The 7609-nt window shown below is 42.2% G+C and overlaps 1 long non-coding RNA gene across 2 annotated transcripts in view; it reads left to right on the top strand.

The window, feature by feature from the left end:
- Positions 1–7609, top strand: part of LOC113217040 (uncharacterized) — a 34026-nt gene that overhangs the window by 23797 nt on the left and 2620 nt on the right. The gene's annotated exons all lie outside the window — the stretch shown is intronic.

Genomic DNA, 7609 nt, shown 5'->3' on the forward strand with positions numbered 1-7609 from the left:
CCAAATTTTAGGTTTGAAATGGCTTCTTCACAATAAAAACAACCAAAAGAGTAACATTCGTCTGCTGTTGTCAATCATTGATGAAAAATTTATATGGTATTTCTTAGCTTCACGACAAATCTCTGCTGGCCCGGTCTCTCATTTTTTTCCCATACCGTCCTCCGTCCGTCCCCATCATCCCCTCCTCTACCCCACGTCCTCCAAAACAAAACAAGCAGTTGTTGTGGTTTTCGGCGTTTTATCAACCTTGATTTATTTTCTTTATTCCCCTAGTGTTTGTTTTGTCAGGAGTCCGCTGTAAATTTGTTTAAGTTTTGAAATTTACCCATTTAGCCACTCTGTAGTTCCTGAGAGACTGATCATGACAGTGATTTTTCAACGATTGTTCTCTTTGCTAGCTTGAGCTAAAGGCTTACCTAACTAGTGTCTGTGCTCTCCGTTCGTTGGATCTCAATGTAATAACGTGTCTAGAACGAAGATGATACTATGCGTACAGTACTCAACTTTGACTGTACTGTCACGGTTCACACATACACCACATCTGGAAAAACATGTGAGTAACTTCTAACATTCAAGTAGAAACAGCTCACAAGCTAAGCTGAGTGGCAAACCGCGCGAGAACTTCACTGGTTTCAGCGAAGAATGATAAGTTCCCGAACCTAACCTCTGACGCCGAGTGTCTTTTTTAGGCGAAATGTATCTAATTAGGGCCAACTTTTCATAATTTGCCACTCTTTGCCACTCGCTCTAATAGGAGTTGTTGCTGACCCAGGAATGCGGTGCTAGAGTCGAATGACCATTGCAGGATCTCTTTGGTGAGCTGATGTGAGGCTACATCAGAGTGAGGTGACGGTGCTATGAGAAATTAACCGGCCGTGCCCGTTGGGGTAGGACAAGCCAGTGGGTGAGCCAGGGTTGGTCAGACGGGTGTTCAGACATTGGTGTCGGTAGGTCAGGCCTTGAAAACAAAGTGTCTCTACCTCTGTGGTGGACCATGTTCTGTCCAATTGCTTTCCCCCTGCATTAGGTGTGACCTCCCCATGAAGCTCAAGCTTGGCCTACTGTGTGCCCTACCTCGGGAAAGGGCCGGTAGGTCAAAAATGAGTAGGACCCGTGATATACACCCCTCTAATTCAGTAAAATAAAATCACAATATTCAAACCAATTCAAAAACAATTCAACCAATTCAGTCCAAATTTTAAGAAAATTTAAAATAAATTCATGAAATTTGTGCACCCAATTCAGGATTTATGTACCCCTCGGTAATAGCCGTGCAGGTTTCCATTTTGCGACAAAACATCGTTGGTAAAATGAAAGGTATTAATCTCTCGAAAGACAAAATGCAGAACGTAAAGAACATTTTTCGCTTTATTAGAAAAAATCACAAGATAAAGCGGGATGTCTATAGTCTCGTAAATAGGAATGCATTTGAAACCAAATCACATTTTTTTAGTTTACAAAGTGAAGCAAAACAAACAGTACAAACTAGCGAGTGCAGCAAATGAATTTACAAACAGGTCTCCTTACTGAACCTCAACGTTACAAAACACAGGTTGAAGTAAAAGTTAAAGTCATGGATATTTAAATATGTCCGATATTAGTCGTATACACTGTAGGGACCAGTTGTACACATCAAATAACCTATTCTTAAAGGGCTACAATAAAATTTGCCAGTTCCAGTTCTAACTTTTTAAATAACATGAAAGGCTGAAGGCTGTTAAGTAAAAATTACGGAGGTAACAAATTGGCAGGAGAGCAGTTTATTACAAGAATTCGATTGTTGCTTTCCGCGTAACACAAAGAAAATCCAAAAGCTTAAAATGTTCTCATCGCAACAGTATTCATGAAAATCTGACGATTGAATGAAGACTTCTGACGGAAGATCAAATCGACGGCTTCAGCCCTGTTAAAAGTGAATGGCAATGTACTGAATAAAGGAAATGTTTATCGAAATGGTACCTTATGGGTGAACAACTCGGCTGAGCCGGGGACAGATGACTATATTACAAATTTATATCGAAAATACAAGTAATACATATATTACAAGTTCTCCATCTAATACACTCGTCCACAAATTAAGCGGTCAGTTTTTTTGCTCTGGCATTTAAGTTACTTGCGATGCACGCAGGGACGTGAAATTTTGCATTGTTGACGTCTGGGATGTGTAGTTAACCCTCCCTGAACGCGAAGTTAGTGCGCCACCCCGCCGTGCGCAACCTCTAAAGCGCACGGGGGTGGAGAAGTCGTCGAAAACGTAAAAGGTTCGAGTGAAAGAGGGTGTCAGAAGTGGTTCAAATTTGGTGTAAGGGTGCCCTAGGACCCCACTTGAACATTTTGGGCAAACCAACCACTATCCCCAGTTCACCCCACCCCCTAAAATCTTGTGGTTTAACGTAGGCAACAAGAGTTAAGTGTCCGTTTTATCCTCGCACCCTATCGAGGGCTGTACGCCCCCTAAATGTTAAACACCGATCGCGAAACCGCACTTTTCCGCGGGAGATAAAGGCACTTTTGCCTGGAGCGGTATGAGCCAAAATGGCAGGTAGTTGGGTGCTGTTAGAATATGGACAGACCGTCCCATGATTTTTGCTCTGAAGCAATGAAATAATAAAAAAAAAAAAAAATGCTTGCAAACTATATTCATTGCAACGTTGCAAAGAATTTGCGAGCTTTGTATTGCAAAGAATTAGTTCGTATTTCAGAGAAGTTCTTTGCAAGATGTCAGAATCCTTGCAAACAATGTGTTTGCATTGCAAAGAAATAGTTTGCAAGCTTGCAAAAAACTAGTTCATATTACAATGCTTGAAAATTCTTTGCAAGCAGCAAAGAAAATAGTTTGCAATATGAACCTATTCTTTGCAAGCATCTTGCAGTGTAGCACAGCAGGCGCTGTCCACGACAACTCGATAAGTTTATATAACCCTCTAGGAATTTTGATTTTTCGACGCTAATCGGTGCTCCTTTAGGTCCCAGTACCACGCATGATCCCGAAGGAATTTTTTTGATATCACACCAAGTGTAGGGTGTAGGGTGGGGGTGGATTTGAGTTCAGGGCCCCACCCCCTCCAAATCTTTATTTCCGCCCGGATTGCGCGAGTTAAGCGCAATCAAATCTTGCCCGTCGGTAGCATTCCACAAGACCCTTGGAGGACGCAAGCCGGCAAACAAAAATATTTGCCACTTTCGGAATAAATTAGAAATTTCGTTGGTTTTGATCGAAACCAACACGTCAACTCAATTATCTCGAAAACCTTTATTTTGATTTCGTCACCACTTTGGACCCACCTATAGCTACTAGTCCCAGAAGCATTATTCATGGGATCTCTAGAAGACTATAAAATACAAGGTTTTTGAGATGAGTGCATTGACGTGTTGGTTTCAAAATTATTTCTGATTTATTCTGAAAGTGCAAATATTTTTGTTTGCAGCTTTGCGTTGTCGAAGAGTCTTGTGTAGTGCTACCTCTGCACCCGCGCAATTCGGCGCTCGGGCAGATTTAGTGACTTGGAGGGGGCGGGGCCCGGATCATTAATCCGCCCACCACCCCATGCATCAGTTGATATATCGAGTCCTGTGTGGCACCTGAAGGAGCACTGATTAGAGAAGAAAAATCAAATTTCGCAGTGGGTTTCCTGTTGTCGAGTTGGCGGGGACAGCGTCAGCAGCTATAAGGACCATAATTGAAGTAATACTTTGAAAACTGTTCTATTTGGATGAAAACAAAAAGAGTCGGACGGTTAAAAACCGTAACCGTAATTACGGTTTGTCCAGTTAATTGTTGTCTGGTCCAGGTCATCCACAGCAGAATACCGTAAAGATATATCACCGTAACTCTCCCCGACAAGGGCTGTAGCACAAAAATACTGTAAAAGACCAAGACAGACTGCTGGGTTATAGGAAATTACTGTCATATTCTCTGACAGTGTTGGTGTTGGAGCAGGCAAACTTTTTGATTTGCGTGGAGTGTAGGGTAGAGTACGGTGCGCGATTCAAAAGATTAACGCGTAAAACAAAGGTCTCAAAATTTCAAAGGGGTTGCGCATCACCCATACTTTTGTAAATCGAAAAACGCTGGGACAAATACATCTTTTATCAATACAAAATTATACGGACAGATTACTAAACCTTTTTGGAAACCTGTTCCAATCTAATGATAGTATTAGAACGATTGTGTTGCGTTGCAGAAGCGAATTGATGAAGCTGGCTGAACTCACCCTGTAATTGAAAGAGAACAGATAAAATTTTCATTTCTGTAACCCGTCCTATGGGATCATTTACAGTCTAAATCTCCGATTTCGATGTAACGACACTCAGATTAAAGATAAGTGGGCCATTTCTGGCGACTCGATTCGGAGAAATTGTTGTGGAGCTAGGAGCGCGAAACTTAGGCAACGGGCTCCTGGCTTGTAGCGCGTGAGGCGATGAGTATGAGACCGCCGGAGTCCGCCCACCTCCTAGAGCTCGAGCCTGCTGCAGCCCACCGCCCCTACCGCGGGATCCGGCTCGACGCATCCGTGCAACAAAGGCGGATCAGGAAGTGGTCGCTGAACAACGACGGATCTGCTTTAAGCTGATCTCGGCATACTTGACTTTGAAGGCCGAATATAAACTGCCCCGCAAATCCAGGACGCTCTGTGATGAATAGTTTTCGAGAAATCAAAGTTCTAATAATTTCGAACTACGACCCTACTTTGAAACGATCACTCATCGCAGGGACGTTGTTTCGTTTTCAATGAAACGCCATTTTAATTGTCATTATCTCGTGAATAAAATGGGACAAGGTCCAATACGATGCGATACCTCTAACGTTAAGGAGAGTGAGAGGCCTCCAAAGTCAAGCATGCAGAGATCAGCAAAAAGCAGACACGTCGTTTGTTCAACGTAATTCTGAAGTAAAATGAACAAAACCGGATCCAGAGCGCAGTAGTGGGGGGCCGAGGAGCGAAAGGTTAGCGCTCCTCTCCTCGCGTCCAACCGCAGCTCTGTTGATCGGTTTTTTTTCGTGTTACTTCTTTTTGGAGCTGCATTGAAATAATATATTAACTCATACACGGAAATAGACCCGATTTCGAGTACCCCTTGCACTTGAAATCGTTACGAATTTTTCGATTTTCCCACACTTGCGCGCACCAGGAACCAGGGATGCTGACGGCACGGGGTTGAGGCACGAACGTGCCCTTACGGCATCAACAAGAACACATAGTAAAGCATATCTGTGCCACGTTTCGCGTTCCTAGCTCCACTAATCAAGTTGCCAAAAAATTGCTCATTAATTTTCACATCGTGTGTATGTTAATTTTGTGGTTACCTGCTTAGAAGTCGAGTGGCGGTCGAAATTTGTTCTATAACACTATAAACGACGTCTCAATTTTAGAGGAAAAAGGGAAATTTTTGAGGAACTCCCCTGGTTTGACAAAAACTCAGGTTTCGAAGTCTCCTCAGAAAGTGTCGGCTGGGGCTGGGCCGAGCGCGCATCGTGCTGCTTTGGCCACCATACCACGAGCGACTTTCGCAGCGGCCGGGGGCATTTCGGGCCGCTGACAAGGGGACCTAGGCAAGTGTAAATTCCCGATCGTACCCAAACTCGGTATATTTACTTCTTATCTATGTAGGTGACGAAAGCCGACCAAATTTTTTCCTGAGAGTCATGTGCCGAAACTCCAAGTTGCACTATGCACTATGCGTTCTACGGAACAGGTTTGTGATTTTCGTCATGTCCTCTTTGCGGATATTACGGGAGCAGCACCTTAACTAAAACCGTGAAGAACGCCGGGGAGGAAACTCGATAACACGCGCAAAGATACCATTTTAGTTTTAGAATGTTAATAAAAAAATTGATCGTCTTCATGCTGGATTTAAGTAGTTTTAAAATTCCAAGTGCCACTCGACTTTTATTAATGACGTTATAAACAAATCTGTCGCGTTTCGTTGAAAACGGAGAAAACTAAAAAGTTGTTAGCAGGATAAGTTTAAGCTGTGGTATTTGATTACCATTTAAACTGCGCCATTAGAATAGAGAAGGTCATGAGCGCCACAGCAAGCTGTTAAAAACGACACAAACATTGCAATCGAAATAAATATGTTTGCTAGAATATAGGCTATGCCAGTGGCAAATTTGGAGAAGACTCATGGGAATAACAAAAGCCCACGGCGCATGCGCAGACTACACCAAAAAAATTCAAAATTCTGTATCGTTTTTATGCACTGATTTGCAAATCCGATCTGATAGAAATTTCTGTGTCAAAAACAATCCATTTCCTATAGAATCCACAAAATCTGTTAAAGATAACATATTTTTGTTATCCGTTTTAAAAGTTTGTCCGTTGTTTTACGTTATTTGTACCATATCAGTAAAATTTTGACCAAGTATGTCTAAAAACTTAAATTATCCAGGGGAGAGCAAAGTAGGCTTGTAATTGATCTGCAAGATTGAGTTTTTAACATAGACCTACACCTTTCAGTCCTTTTCCATTTAGTTCTTCAAATGATGTATAACGTTTTGTACTTCACGCTGTGTAGTTAACATGCATAGGAGAGCAGGGAAGGGACATTCGCCAATTTTTTTTCTGAGATAAAATTTGACCAAGAGGCGAATGTCTACAAAAAAAATTGACCAAGGGGCGAATGTCCACATATGTTTTGACCAAGTGGCGTATGTCTATGGATGTTTCGACCAAGAGGCGAATGTCGTCAGATACTTTCCCTTGGTAGCACAGAACAACTGTCGTACGACTGTCGGCCAACAGTAGAAAAAAGATACGAACTATTGGTGCGATATACGAAATGAGGAAAATGATTCTATCGGTATACTATCTCTTATTTTCGAAACGAAAATCTTGATCGGCCAGCTATCGTTCTGGAAATGAAAAACCACTGTTGAGGATTCGATCAGGAATCGATCAAAATACAACAGAATGGCAGATGGTTTAAATTTGATAGACCAGCGACAATCGCCCGCCTATGGAAAAGCCATTACTTTTTGATTTTCGTTATCGCCACAATAATTGGACGATAGGTAAAAATCACACTTTGTGCGACAGTTTTGTGTTACTGGGGTCACAAAGCGGCGTATGTCCTCAGAAACATTAACCTTAGGGTGAAAGTCCACATAAGAGCAGAAAACCCATAGAGTTCATGCAAGTTACACAATAACTACCTCCTAAACACAACATTTAGTGGATATCAGAAACAAAATCAAAATACCGGGGAAATTTTCACATTATATCATGTGAAGATGAGTATTATTAATTAATAGTAGTTTTGTAGATTGGGCTTAGTCGTTCTACTTTGTCAATACATTCTATGGACATTCGTCACGTGGTCAAAATTTTTGTGGACATTCGCCTCTTGGTCAAAACATCTGTGGACATACGCCACTTGATCAATTTTTGTGTGAACATTCGCCACCTGGTCAAAACATCTGTGGACATACGCCACTTGATCAATTTTTTTGTGAACATTCGCCACCTGGTCAAATATTCTGTGGACATACGTCTCTTGGTCACATTGCACCTTGCACTTGGACGTACGACATTTTCTGCCCAATGTGTAACTCGGGAACTATTATAGACTCGCTTCGCTCGCTGGGGGGCTCCGCCCCCCAGACCCC

Source organism: Frankliniella occidentalis, unplaced genomic scaffold (genome assembly GCF_000697945.3).
Source record: "Frankliniella occidentalis isolate FOCC.00 unplaced genomic scaffold, Focc_3.1 Scaffold54, whole genome shotgun sequence".
Classification (NCBI taxonomy): Eukaryota; Metazoa; Arthropoda; class Insecta; order Thysanoptera; family Thripidae; genus Frankliniella; species Frankliniella occidentalis.